The sequence below is a fragment of the Zootoca vivipara genome, chromosome 15 (genome assembly GCF_963506605.1).
Source record: "Zootoca vivipara chromosome 15, rZooViv1.1, whole genome shotgun sequence".
Classification (NCBI taxonomy): domain Eukaryota; kingdom Metazoa; phylum Chordata; class Lepidosauria; order Squamata; family Lacertidae; genus Zootoca; species Zootoca vivipara.
Window position 1 is genome coordinate 512,622 of NC_083290.1, and position 14,999 is coordinate 527,620.

Genomic DNA, 14,999 nt, shown 5'->3' on the forward strand with positions numbered 1-14,999 from the left:
CCTCACTTTGGGTCCGAGTGCTGTGTGTGGCCGCCGTTCAAAACCATCGGAGATTGTGAGGTCCCCCTTCAGAAAACCAAAAACATAAATTCTCCTATTTTAATTTTCTGCATCTTCAAGCTTGTTGTGTATATCTGTATTTTCTTTTTGTAATTCTTTGATCTTTTTGTCATGGGTTATTTTGTTGCGGTTGTGTTTTCTGTTAAAGAGTCAGGCCTTGTGATAAGCTCTCTCAGTTTCCATTGGAAGCCTTCGTTCTTTCAAAGTGTTTTTAAAGTACTCCTTTACAGCTTCTTCTTGTTATGCAAATTCTTACCTTAAGATATTGTCTGTTCTGTCCCCAGTCCCCCAGTCCCCGTCCCTGTTTTCTTTCTCTGGTGAGGAAGAGGCCTCTTTTGAGGGTGGCACCATCTTGGCTGTGTCCTGCCTTGGTGTCCTTGTTGAAGTGAGCCTTCCCTCTCCGGACAGGAAGAATTGAGTGAGGTCTTTTATTTCCAGCTTTCCTGAATGCTTTGGCGTTCTCTCCTTTCTTCAACCTTTGGCGTCTTTTAGACCGCAGGGGTTTTTGCTCCAAGCTACTTTTCCGGGCCTTGGAGCAAGGATTTGAGTTTAAGTGGCCGTCATCTTTTCTTTGTGCCTAAGTCCCCCTGCAGCTGCCCAGTGGAAGCCTCAGAGCCACTGGCTGGACAGGGAGGCATTGGAGCCTGGGCAGTGCTCTCTTCCCACAGTGTCTCATTAATTCCCACTCACACAGAGGCCGTTGTGGCGACCAGTTTGGACTGCATTAAAGAGCCCTGCTTGCTGGCTTCCCACGGGAGCACCTGCTTGGTCCCTGTGAGATCAAGATAGAATCATAGAATCGTAGAGTTGGAAGAGACCCCAAGGGCCATCCAGTCCAACCCCCTGCCAAGCAGGAAACACCATCAAAGCATCCTTGACATATGCCTGTCAAGCCTCTGCTTAAAGACCTCCAAAGAAGGAGACTCCACCACACTCCTTGGCAGCAAATTCCACTGCCGAACAGCTCTTACTGTCAGGAAGTTCTTCCTAATGTTGAGGTGGAATCTTCTTTCTTGTAGTTTGAATCCATTGCTCCGTGTCCGCTTCTCTGGAGCAGCAGAAAACAACCTTTCTCCCTCCTCCATATGACATCCTTTCATATATTTGAACATGGCTATCATATCACCCCTTAACCTTCTCTTCTCCAGGCTAAACATACCCAGCTCCCTAAGCCGTTCCTCATAAGGCATCGTTTCCAAGATGTTGGACTAGAAGGGTCTACTTTGGCCTGGTCCACCTGCTGCAGGGCTTTTTCTGTTGTTCTGATAAAGGATCAGACAAATTCAAGGAGGAGGAGGAGGAGGAGGAGGAGGAGGATCCTAGCCCCGATGGCCCCTTCCACTGCCAGATGCTTCCCTTCCACTGCTGGTGGCCATAAATGCCTCTCTCAGCCACTTGCTGCAAACCTCAAGTGGGGAGACTTGCTCTTGCACTCAGTCCCACAACTGGCTGGCTGCTGGGACTGGGAGAACAGGATGCTGGGTGGCACAGGCCACTGGCCTGAAAGGACCATTGGGCTCCAGGAAGTATTTTGTCGTTTTTCCTTAGGCGCTAGAGGGCAGCCGTATCCCCCACGAAGGCCTTTCTCTGCCTGCTTCCCTACAGATATCTCTCTCTCTTTCCATATGACTTGCTATCCACAGGCAGGGATGAGAAGGAAGCCAAGCTGCAAGGAGCCAGCCTGTCCCTCGGCCGCTGAGGGCTCCTTCCTTGGAGTCAACTTGGCTAGTGAAGACGGCAGGAAAAGCTGGACAGGGCTCTGTCTTGTGAGCCCCCCATCTCGCAGCTGTGCCTGGGTCTGGAGTGGGGGGAGGCGCTCCAAGGGACCCAGGAGGAAAAGGAGGGCTGCATGCCACCTCATTGCCAGGCACTTGCAGGCTGTTTTTTTCTGTTTGCAAAAAGGCAGCTGCTGCTGCTGCTCTGCAGAGCCTGACTCACGCGCTCTGCCGCTCCACAGGGGGCTCCTCTTCCTCTCCATGGCGACAGGCTTTGGTTGAGAGGCGCTGGGATGGCGCTGGGCTTCTGCGATGGTGCTTGGGGGGGGGGTTGCCAGCGGACGAGCCCTGCCTTTGTGGGAGGAGGGTGGGGTACCATTGCCCTGGGACCAACGTGCTGTCTTGACTAGGGCAAGTGGTGGGGGGAGTGAGAAGGGGGAAAGGGGTCCCTTGGCAGAACCCCCACCCCCAGGCATGTCAAGCAGCGGAAGGGAGGAAAGAAGGAAGAGCAGATTACTCGGCAGTGAGGTGTTCTTCTGGAGGGGGGGTCCTTTTGTGGGCATGGAGCATTTGGGCACTGAGGGTATGAGGAAGGCCTGTAGCCCAGCCGGAGAGCACCTGCCTGGCATGCAGAAGGCCCCCAGGTTCACTTCCCCACTTCTCCAGGAAGGGATATTGTTGGGAGACCCTGAAAAGCCACTGCCAGTCAGTGTGAACGAGTGTGATCCAGATGGGACAGCTGCCTGACTCTGGAAGGCAGCTTCCTATTTCAATTAGCCCTTCCTTCATGAGGACTGGAATCCTGCTTCTAAGGAGCAAAAGCTCCAGGGCAGCTGAGCTCCTGCTTTGCATGCAGAAGGAACAAAGCCCAGGGCCCAATGGCACCCCCAGGTGGGGCTGGGAAATGTTCCCTGTCTGAAATCCTGGAGAGCTGCTGTCAGTCAGTGTCGACAATACTGAGCTAGATGGGCCAATGACCTGACTTTCTTTGCTCCTATTGGGAACCCTTATTCTGCAGGCTGGGAACCCGCCGCTTCCCCACCTAAAATTAACTCAGGCAGCAGGAAGCTGCCTTACACTAGAAACATCAGAAACTGCCTTGGGCCAGCTCATTGTTCTCCACACTGGCTGGCAGCAGCTCTCCAGGGTTTCAGGAAGAGAACACTTCCCAGCCCTTCCTGGAGATGGCGCTAGGGTCAGAACCCAGAACCTTCTGCATGCCAAGCAGGTGCTCTGCCCCTGAGTGAAGCTGCCTTTGTAGCGAGTCAGACCATGGGGCCATCTAGCTCACTGTTCTTGACACTGACTGGCAGCACCTTTCCAGGGTTTCATATAGGGATTCTCCCAGCCCTACCTGGAGATGCTGTTGGGGATTGAACCTGGCGCCTTCTGCATGCCAAGCAGGTGCTCTGCCATTGAGCTATGGCCTCTCCCTAAAAAGAAAGCAAGATTCTAGTCCTCATTAGCCCATTCAGCACAGTACTGTCCCCACCGAGAGGCAGAGCACTGGTTGCCATCAATAACCTTCACCCCCTCCATGAAGCGGCCCACCCGAGCTGGTGGCCACCCCTGCCTCCTGCGGCAGGGAGTTCCACAGTTGAGCTGCGACCTCCTCCCCTCGGGCACCTGCGTTCGTGGCTGTGGGCGATCAGTTCGTGGCCCACTTGGTGAGGCTGCCTTGGCTCCCAGCCCTCCCCTCCCCGAGCCAAGCCGCCTCTTGCTTCTCCCCTCCCCAGCCGCGTGTGCTTCACTCCTCTTACTCATCCTTGGCTTTTTCCTCGTAAACAGGAGAGGCCTCCTGGGATGAGCACAATGTGGGCGGCCACAGCAGCCCTGGGAGGAGGAGGAGAAGAGGACCTTTTGCCGTGGCAACTTTAAGCCTCTTGGCTGGCAATGGGCTCTGCGAGGCCCGGGTGGTGGTCCCAAGCTCCCGGCAGCCTCGGGTGGGGCAGCCACCCACCTACCCCACCCTCCAGATGCTTTTCCACAGAAACCCCTGCCAGACCAGGAGGAGCAGTCGCCAAGATCTGGTTCATAAAAGGCTCCAGTCCCTGGAAGAGAGGGAGGGGACTGTCAAGCGGGGCCCAGGACTTGAGGGGCTTCCTTGCTTGCCCATTTCCCCACCCAGAAGAAAAGCCCAGCAGCCGGACCAGGTCATAGGGGACACACATAGCCCAGCCTCCTGCTCCCACAGCGGCCAAATGCCCCAAAGAACCTGGGGGTCCAGATAGACTGCCTCTGGACCTGGAGGCTCCATGAGAACATAGGAGGAAGAGCCTGGCCGCTGGATCAGGCCAAAAGGGGGCCCATCCAGTCTAGCATCCTGTTCTTGCAGTGGCCGACCGCATGCCCCATAAGCAGGGTGTGGCTGCAGGGCTGTGCAACGCCCCCCCCTCCACACACACCCATAACTGACACACGCTGGAGCCAGCCGGCTGCAAAGAGAGAAATTGGCTGCCCTTTTGCCGCTTGCCTCTGGGAAAAAAAAAAAAAGGATCGTGTTTCCCTTTGAGTCCCCAGAGCCCAGCAGGGTGGGATCCATGGCATAAACAGGCAGCTCTTGCTCCCAGCTGCCCCTGGCAGAGGAATCCTCTCCCTGGCTGGGCTCCTGTGATTGTCTGGAAAACAAATAAAAATCAGGTTGCAAATCCAGGGGACGGGGTGACAACGAGGTATAGTGTGTGTGTGCGTGTTCCTCCATGCATTTAACTTTGTACCCACCTCTCCCGTCCACCAAGGAGTTAGCAGTGTCTATGGGTAGACAAACTAAGGCCCGGGGGCCTGATCCGGCCCAATCGTCTTCTAAATCAATCAATCAGACCTCACCTGGAGTACTGTGTCCAGTTCTGGGCACCACAGTTCAAGAAGGATACTGACAAGCTGGAACGTGTCCAGAGGAGGGCAACCAAAATGGTCCAAGGCCTGGAAACGATGCCTTATGAGGAACGGCTTAGGGAGCTGGGTATGTTTAGCCTGGAGAAGAGAAGGTTAAGGGGTGATATGATAGCCATGTTCAAATATATGAAAGGATGTCATATGGAGGAGGGAGAAAGGTTGTTTTCTGCTGCTCCAGAGAAGCGGACACGGAGCAATGGATTGAAACTTCAAGAAAGAAGATTCCACCTAAACATTAGGAAGAACTTCCTGACAGTAAGAGCTGTTCGGCAGTGGAATTTGCTACCAAGGAGTGTGGTCGAGTCTCCTTCTTTGGAGGTCTTTAAGCAGAGGCTTGACAGGCATATGTTAAGAATGCTTTGATGGTGTTTCCTGCTTGGCAGGGGGTTGGACTGGATGGCCCTTGTGGTCTCTTCCAACTCTATGATTCTATGAAATCCGGCCCATGGACGGTCAGGGAATCAGCATGTTTTTACATGAGTAGAATGTGTCCTTTTATTTAAAATGCATCTCTGGGTTATTTGTGGGGCATAGGAATTCGTTCACCACCACCCCCAATATAGTCCGGCCCCCCACAAGGTCTGAGGGGTAGTGGACCGGCCCCCTGCTGAAAAAGTTTGCTGACTCCTGGTCTATTAGATTCCCATTTTTTATTTTCTTTACTGCCTTCATATCCTACTCTTTCCCCCTTCTTTGGGGCTCACATGCTCCCCCACTCCCCTTATTATCCTCTCAGGACAGGAACCCTGAGGGAGGCTGAGAAAACGCTGGGACTCATCGTTCACCCAGATCACCCAGCGAGCTTCATGGCGGAGTGGGGAATTTGAACTCTCTCTCACCCGGGTCCCACTACCTGGCCACTAGACCACCACCGCCGGCTCCTCTCAGGGTTGCTGGAACTGGTATCCAGTCCTCCCCACCCATGTCCCGTAATGGGACCATGACCCAAGATTTTTATTTTTACTTCTTTATCAATTAGATTTATATACCGCCCTTCATCATAAGAGCTCAAGGCGGTTCACAGAGCAATATTTGTGCCCTAGGCTAAGCCATGAAATCTCAGGTCGCGAGAAAGCTGTGTGTTTTTAGGGCACCAAGGGACATTGGGGCAAGCTAGGGAGCTCTTCAGAACTCCCTGGAGAGCTGCTGCCGGTCAGTGCAGGCAATACAAACCCTCTGGACCAACGGCCTGATTTTAAGGGCGCTTCCTACCTTTCTATTTAAAACCAGTCCCTTTCACCATAAGAATATTACCTTCTTTTTAGGGAAAGGGGTTGCAGCACCTCCGGACAGGGCGGGGTTGGGGTTAGTCTCTAGGGTTTGCTAGTTCACACTGAGGCAGGACTGGACACGAAGGATCTGACCTCTCGGGCTTCGCCACGCAAGCGGAGAGCGTCGTCTGCACGCCACCATCATGACACGTGTTGAGCGCAGAAAAGGCCCCAGGTGATGCCACCCGGAGTTCTGGGCCGATGTTCCGCGCCCCCTGAGCTTGTGCAGAGCGCCTCCTTCTTGGGCAGCCCATGCAGGCAACCTCCCACCCGCGTCTGTGAAGGGATCGCGTGGGTGGAGCGGCGGCGGCGGCCGTGCCAAGGGCTCCCCCTGCTGGCGCGGTGAGCGGCCACCGACGGGGCGGGCGGCCCTGAAGCTTGGCTGACGCCGCTGCTCGGCGTCGGGATCAGCCCCGGGTCGTCCCGGCCAAGTCAAGCCCGGCTTGCGCAAGTGGCTGACGCCTCCGCCCGCCCCGTCAGAGGCCCCAGCAGCCCGAGCTGGCGGTGCCGTCGGGCGCACAGTCCTCCCGGGAGGCGTCGAGGAAGAGAGGAGCGCGTCGCGCCAGGTAAAAACGGGGTGCAGCTCTCTTGGAGGATTCCCCACACACACACACACATACCACTTTGCGGAGCGGGCTGGGCTCCCCGTGGTAGGCCCCTCTGAGTCTACACATGCTCAGAGGCGCAGCCTGGACGGGATCCTTCCTCTACTTCCGAAAGAACTTCTGGGGTTCGCTCTGACCCGCCGCCATCCCAAGCTGTCTCCGAAGGGTCCCTCTTTCTCAACCCCCGCCCCCCCCAAAATCCCTTGCGTGAGTAGCAGAAAAAGGTGTCAGATGTGCACCCCCAGTGAGACATGGGAGGGGGTGAATAAGCCAGCGGGGAGGCTGCCGTTGGGGAGAGAGGCAGGACCCCTCCTCCCATCCTCATTTTAATCCTCTTGTAACTTTCCGAGTTCTTTATCCTTACTGCCTTTTTATCCTACCTTTCTCTCGAAGATCTCAGGGCAGTTTTCAAGGTTCTCTCCCAAGCTATTTACCCCCCCCCCCCAAACACCCATGCAAAATAGGCTAGGGCGGCTGTGGGAGGGGGAGAGCTCCATCTTACCCAGGAAGCTTTGTGGCAAGAACGGGGATTCAAACCCAGATCGCCCCTGTCCTGTTTAAAACACTTAAAAGCTCTCTCCCTTTGGGGTGCTCTGAATGGTTTTGAGGCATATGCAGAGTGCCTTTCAAGAGCCAAGGAGCCTGAGCTGAACTGAGGATTTCAGATTGAGAGGCTGATTCAGCACTGATTCTCCACAGGGACAGGGGGGCAGCGGGGGGGGGGTCACAGGCTGATGTCTGGACTTTGTTTTGGTTGGAAGAAGCTTAGTCAGAAACTGGGAATGTCTTAGAGTCAACAATAAATGAAATAAAGTGACTGAAAGGTGGCAGAAGTTTTGGCGAGGGAATTGAAGATTAGTGGCAGGGGAGTGGGTTGGCATAGGAGCTTCCTTTGGGGGGCATCTGGGGAGTCCTAGGAGAACAGGGTGCTCGTCTCCCACCCAATCCAGCTGCAGTCACCTGCTCTTCCAATGTCCCTGTTCCCCAGTTGTGATTTCGCCCTGTCAAAGTCCCACGAGGGAGGCCACCCGTTATTCTGCATGGAATGATGCCTGGGGTGGTGGTCTTTGCTGTGATTCCTGCATTGCAAGGGGTTGGAATAGAGGACCCTTGGGGGTCCCTTCCAATTCTACAATTCTATGATTCAATGGGGATAGTTCCCCTTGGGTCCGAGGTCCTGGGGTGGCTGGAACAGTGGCCAGGGGGCGGCCCCAGGAAGCTTGCCTTGGTAGCAGTCTTGCCCCGACTCAGACTGTGCAATACTGCCACAGCAGCAGCAGCAGCAGCAGCAGCAGCAGCAGCAGCCCCCTCAGCTTCCTGGCGGTGGCTCAGTTCAGTAACTGAGAGTCCAAGGCACTTCCTGCGCCGGGAACAGCATGTTCCCAGGGCCAGGCCAGACCCTCTTGTGCAGCCGAGAGCTGGCACAATCCGCAGGATGGAGAAATCGCTTCCAGATGCTGAGGCTGGATGTGTCACTCAAACACACACACACACACACACACACACACACACAGAGAGAGAGAGAGAGAGAGAGAGAGAGAGAGAGAGAGAGAGAGAGAGAGAGAGAGAGAGAGAGAGAGAAGGGAGGTGGCGGGGAGCGAGCGTTTTGACTCCCTTCTCACTCCCCACCCACCATCCCTCACCCCATCACCGTCTGCCCCAGAGAACGGGACAACTCAGAACCTGACAAGCGTCTTCCTCGGCCGGCCCACTCATTGGCGAGACTTGATGCTTGTCCCAGTTTAAACCGCCATGCAGGATAATTCCCTCCTGTCGCCTCCTGTCATCTGTGGGAAGGTAAGGGTGGGGGGAAGGACTGGGACCCAAGGGATTCTCCCCACCTATCAGAGTCCAGCATCGATAGAAGGAAAGCTTAGCCCAGTGGGGGGGGGGGAGAGTTGGGGTTGAGTTCAGCACATGCACCCTGACACACCCACCCCAGTTCCAGTGTTGTTGTTGTTTTGCTGGGTCCTTTCTGAAACCCCTGAAGAAGGCAAGCCAATGGGATTTGTGTGTGTTAACCCTACGGGCCAAGGGGCCTTCTACAGGAACATGGTGGGAGGGTGAGTTCCTCGGACCCAGGGAATTGGGATTCTCAGGCTAGGGTGCTCCCCTGGGGCACCCCTTCCCTCCAAACCCAGGCAGGGGGCAGGCATGTGTGTTTGCACCCGCCAATGTGATCATAGATTTGTAAAGATGGAAGGGACCCCAGGGGTCATCTAGTCCAACCCCCTGCAATGCAGGAATCACAGCTGAAGAATCAATTGCAGATGGCCGTCCAGACTCTCTCTCCAGGTAGTCCGTTCCACTGCCAAAAATTGCGCAGTTCTTCCTGACGTTTAGTCAGAATCTCCTCTCTTGCCATTTGAATCTCTTGGTTTGGGGTCCTGCCCTCTGGAGCAACAGAATACAAGCCCACTCCTTCTCCCATGGCTCTCAGGTCACCTGCACTCTCCTCTTCTCCAGGCTCACGATAAGGCAATTGAACCATCAATTTAGGGCCAGATGACTCTGAGACACGTCCCTTTCATGTCCTCATCAGCAGCTGTCCCCTGTTGGAGACAGAATGCTGCGCTGGATTAAACTGAAAGAAAGATTTGCCCTCCTTAAACTAAACAGAGTTCTCAGGATGGAAGCAGCCCGGCAAAGAGGAAGCCTACCTGTTGGATAGCTGCCTGCCATGTCCAAAGATGTGTCCAACTGTACCAAGGCTCTCCACTCCCCAGGACCAAATTGCTGGCCTCCTACACTTCCTTGGTCTCTTAAAGGCCCTGAATCGAGGGCCGCATTCCCTTCTGGGGCCACATGCCAGAGGCAAAAGTAGCTGGAGCAATTATACTCACCCGTTCCTCTTTCCACCCTCCTTCCAGGCATGAAAAGAGGCAGGGTCAGAGTTCAAGGACACACGTCCTCAGCCAGGAAGGTGCTGAGCAAGGCCAGCAAGGGGCGTGTCCTAGAGAGAGGGGGCGTGGCTGTGGGGGCAGCAATGCTCCTGAATACCACTTGCTTTGAATCTCAGATGGGGAGAGTGTTCTTCTGCCTGAGGGCCAGGTGGAGTGGAATGGAGGGCGGATTCTGGCTCCTGGGTTTAAGGCTCCTGATCAGTGAGCTATTAGAAGAGAAACTTAGAATCTTGGAATTGCAGAGTTGGAAAGAAGGACCCCAAGGGTCCCCTAGTCCAGCCCCCTGCAATGTAGGAATCTCAGCTAAAGCATCCATGACAGAGGGCCACCCAACTTGCGCATTATTACCATAAGAACATATTTAGAGCTTGCTGGGTCAGGCCAGTGGCCCATTCGGTCCAGTTGCCTCTTCTCACAGTGGCCAACCATTGTCCCAATGGGAAAGCAGCAAGCAGGATTTGAACACAAGAGCCCTCTCCCATCCTGTGTTTTCCAGCAACTGGCATTCAGAAACATTGCTGCCTCTGACTGCGGAGGCAGAGCTGAGCCATTGTGGCTAGTAAACTTTGTCTAATTCTCTGTTAAAGCCATCTAGGTTGGGTTGCCATTGCTGCCTCCTGCAGAAGAGAGTTCCACAGTTTAACTAAGCCTTGTGTGAAGAAGTCCTTTCTTTTATCTGTCCCAAATACTCATTACTGATCCACCTCCTTTCTGAGACTGTAAGTTGTTTGAAACGGTTGTGTTTTAGTTGTTGCAACCTGCCCTGGGGCCCGAGGATGGATGGATGGATTCGCTGTTCGTGGGTTGAGGGGCGATGCCTCCCTCCTGCAGCAGCCTGCAGATTCTAGGATGCGCTGGATCCGTCCTGCCCCTGCCAGGGGAGCACACGGGCACCTTCCCTGCCTCTTGTGGATTTATACCTGGCACTGGAGGGAGCAGCCACCCAGAAGCCCCTGGCATTCCCCAAACAGTAAGAGTTTATGTGCAGTGCCACCCAGAATCTGCACACAAGCTCCTCCTGTGTGGGGGGACCAGGCCATGCCAGCCTCTTGCGGGAGCCAGTTCCAGAGCTGCTTAAAAGACTGTTTTTTATCCATCCAACATTCAGCTTCGCTGGGTGTCTGTGAGTTCTAGTGTTAGGAGGGAAGGAGGAAAACTTTATCCCTCACTCTGGGTGAGATGGGCCTCTGCTCTGGTCCTGCAGGGCCCTGTCCAGACATGCCCATCTTCTGGGAAGTATTCCACTGAGAGCAGTCAAACACAACATTCCTTGTTTTCCTAGAGAAGAGATGCGGGGGAATGCTGGGTTCAGCTGGTTGAAAACTTCCTGTTTCCTCCTGGCTGGAACATCCTTCCTTTGCATGTGACTAGAGGTGGGCGTCACCTTGGGCTCCTTGATCACTGCAGATGGTGACAGCAGTCACGAAATTAAAAGACGCCTGCTTCTTGGGAGAAAAGCAATGACAAACCTAGACAGCATCTTAAAAAGCAGAGACATCACCTTGCCGACAAAGGTCCGTATAGTTCAAGCTATGGTTTTCCCAGTAGTGATGTATGGAAGTGAGAGCTGGACCATAAAGAAGGCTGATCGCCGAAGAATGGATGCTTTTGAATTATGGTGCTGGAGGAGACTCTTGAGAGTCCCATGGACTGCAAGAAGATCAAACCTATCCATTCTGAAGGAAATCAGCCCTGAGTGCTCCCTGGAAGGACAGATCCTGAAGCTGAGGCTCCAATACTTTGGCCACCTCATGAGAAGAGAAGAATCCTTGGAAAAGACCCTGATGTTGGGAAAGATTGAGGGCACTAGGAGAAGGGGACGACAGAGGACGAGATGGTTGGACAGTGTTCTTGAAGCTACGAACATGAGTTTGACCAAACTGCGGGAGGCAGTGCAAGACAGGAGTGTCTGGCGTGCTATGGTCCATGGGGTCACGAAGAGTCGGACACGACTAAACAACAAGAGGTGGGCGTGTCCTTACCTGTCCAGGTAACAAAAGGACAAGGCATGCTGCCACACTCTCTCTTTTTCACTTCCTTCCTTGTTGAACCAGCTTCTTAGCTGGAAATGCTCTGCTAGCTTCTCAGCTAGCGGAAGCATTGGGATCAAATCTCCCCTATGGGGTAGATGCACAGGTATATATATTTGTAACTAAGTCTGCCTTCAGGGATCCAGCTGTGAACTGATGTGAGTAAACAACTTTTATTGACTTTAAATAAGATTGTTGTGTCTTTATTCTTTTAAGAGGGGTAAAAGGGAACTTACCAGGAATATACAATTCAATACTGAATTATAAAATAGTGAGAGGCTTACACAAGCCTGCAACCAGCTATCTCTTTGTGCATGTAAAAGAGGAATGTAAACTCTGCTAAGTAAAGGAACTTGCTAGCACAAGTTAGGAAGGATATTAATAAACAATATATCCTCTCCTGCCTCCCTGAACATTCCCACACATCTTTTAATGTGTGCATTAAAAGCAGTGCATTCGGAAGTTGTAACTGCAGCACTTGACCTGTTTGACAGCCCATACACACATGCAGGGCACCAGTGGTTGCTGCCAAATTGGGCCAAGTTCAAGGTGTTACTTACCATCTGTATATAAAGCCCTTAACACCTTGGGACCAGTTTGCCTGCAAGATCACCTTATCTCCCCCACCCCACGCCCTTCCGACCGCTTTGATGGGCAGAACAGGCCTCGTTCCAAGCACAACTTAATACTTGTTCATAAGAACTCCATTTTTCTGCAGCACTTACACTTTGGAACTCCCTGCCTATTGACATCAGGCAGGTGCCTTCACTGAAGTATTTTCTGCGCCCACAAAAAAACTTTCCTTTTTAGACAAGCCCATCCAGATGTTTAGAAAGTTGATGGGAGTTCATTTGTTTTTAGTCTCCTGTTATTTTAACTTTTTGAAAGCCATAAATTATTGTTAGCTTTTCTTATTGATAATTTTATTGTTTTATCTTTTTTTTTCTAAACCGCTGTGAGTGTTCCCACAGCATGAAGGGAATGCTGTGGATGTAGCCTATCTTGATTTCAGCAAGGCCTTTGACAAGGTGCCCCATGATATTCCTGTAAAGAAGCTGGTAAAATGTGGGCTAGACAATGCTACCATTCAGTGGATTTGTAACTGGCTGGCTGACCGAACCCAAAGGGTGCTCATCAATGGCTCCTCCTCATCCTGGAGAGTAGTGACTAGTGGGGTGCCACAGGGTTCTGTCTTGGGCCCAGTCTTATTCAACATCTTTATCAATGACTTGGATGATGGGCTTGAGGGCATCCTGAGCAAGTTTGCAGATGACACCAAATTGGGAGGGGTGGCTAATACCCCAGAGGACAGGATCACACTTCAAAATGACCTTAACAGATTAGACAACTGGGCCAAAGCAAAGAAGATGAATTTTAACAAGGAGAAATGTAAGGTACTACACTTGGGCAAAAAAAATGAAAGGTACAAATACAGGATGGGTGACACCTGGCTTGAGAGCAGTACATGTGAAAAGGATTTAGGAGTCTTGGTAGACCACAAACTTGACATGAGTCAACAGTGAGATGCAGCAGCTAAAAAAGCCAATGCAATTCTGGGCTGCATCAATAGGAGTATAGCATCTAGATCTAGGGAAGTAATAGTACCACTGTATTCTGCTCTGGTCAGACCTCACCTGGAGTACTGTGTCCAGTTCTGGGCACCACAGTTCAAGAAGGATATTGACAAGCTGGAACGTGTCCAGAAGAGGGCAACCAAAATGGTCAAAGGCCTGGAAATGATGCCTTATGAGGAACGGCTTAGGGAGCTGGGTATGTTTAGCCTGGAGAAGAGAAGGTTAAGGGGTGATATGATAGCCATGTTCAAATATATGAAAGGATGTCATATGGAGGAGGGAGAAAGATTGTTTTCTGCTGTTCCAGAGAAGCGGACACGGAGCAATGGATTCAAACTTCAAGAAAGAAGATTTTACCTAAACATTAGAAAGAACTTCCTGACAGTAAGAGCTGTTCGGCAGTGGAATCTGCTACCAAGGAGTGTGGTGGAGTCTCCTTCTTTGGAGGTCTCTAAGCAGAGGCTTGACAGGCATATGTCAAGAATGCTTTGATGGTGTTTCCTGCTTGGCAGGGGGTTGGACTGGATGGCCCTTGTGGTCTCTTCCAACTCTATGATTCTATGATTCCCCTCCCCCAGCAAGCAATGTATGAATTTCATGAAATAAATGAATGTGTGAGTCTGCTCTCGGTATAGAATGTGTACAGTACATGCCTCCTTGGCACTATAACCCTCAAATTGGGCTTCAGGTCTCAGGAAGAAAACATGAGCCCAGAGCTGAGCACGCCTTTCTTCTGTAACCTCAATGTCATCCCCCAATCTTAAATGTAACCATTTCAGGCACATTCATTTTCTCCTTAATTTTGCATCCCTTCATTTAATAGATGCTGCTTCTTAGTTGCAGGGGAGCAGAGTACAAAATGCTGCTCTGATGGTGGCTGGAGATGCAGCAGATCCCAGGGCAAGTGGGCAGGATCTGGTACCTCTTGGGGCCTAGCCAGAATCTTGTGGAGGACCCAGAAAGTCCTGAGCAGCCCCACCAATAGAAAATTGCGTCCATTCTCTCCCTGCCCTGCAACACACACACACACGTCCCTGCAGGAATGAATTGTGTAAAAATAATAGACCTATACACAGCAGATGTTGCAAATGTGTACAATTGATGCAGGCCACAGATTTTAAATTCATATGAGATGAAAGAAAAGGGGGAGGGAGGGTTATAACCCCCAAAGGTTTCCAGATTCCCTGTAAGTTCCTTGTTGTTGGTTCCACATGAGGAACTGGCTACCCACAGAGAGAGGTTCACAAAGGGAAAGCAGGAAACATCTGCACCTTCCTCATCACCTGCTGCCTGATCCCCCTTTACCTGAAGGTGCTTCCAGGGATTGAACCCAGAACCTTCTGCATGCAAAGCATCTGCTCGGCTGAGCTGCAGCCTCCCCGCATTTGCCACTGAACATGGGGATGCAAGCAGTAGCATTTCCCTGTTGCTTTGAGTCTCCCACTCCTTTGGATGAACATGTGCTTCCTCATTGGACTAGTCCTCAGTGAGTACAGATCTGCTAAGCGGCACTCATCAACTTTCAATAAATGCTCAGGGCCGCTTGCTGGGGAAATGGACATGCAAACTTTGTTGCTCCATAAAGAGGATAGGAGGACATGAGCTGGACAAAAAGAGCCCCCTTTCACTGGAAAGAGGGGGCTGTCACCCAGGTCAGAGGGCTGCCCTAGTAGGGCCTGGGAAGCCCGGGTTCAGACCCTGTCCCAGCCGCCACCTCTGAGACCATCACCTAACTCGCAGGGTTGTCATGAGGATTAAATGCGGAGGAGGGGAACCAAGGATGCCACCTTGAACTTCTTGGAGGGAAGGAAGGAAGGAAGGAAGGAAGGAAGGAAGGAAGGAAGGAAGGAAGGAAGGAAGGAAGGAAGGAAGGAAGGAAGGAAGGAAGGAAAGGAAAGGAAAGGAAAGGAAGGAAGGGCCAGCCAATCCTTGTTTGTTTCCCCCCA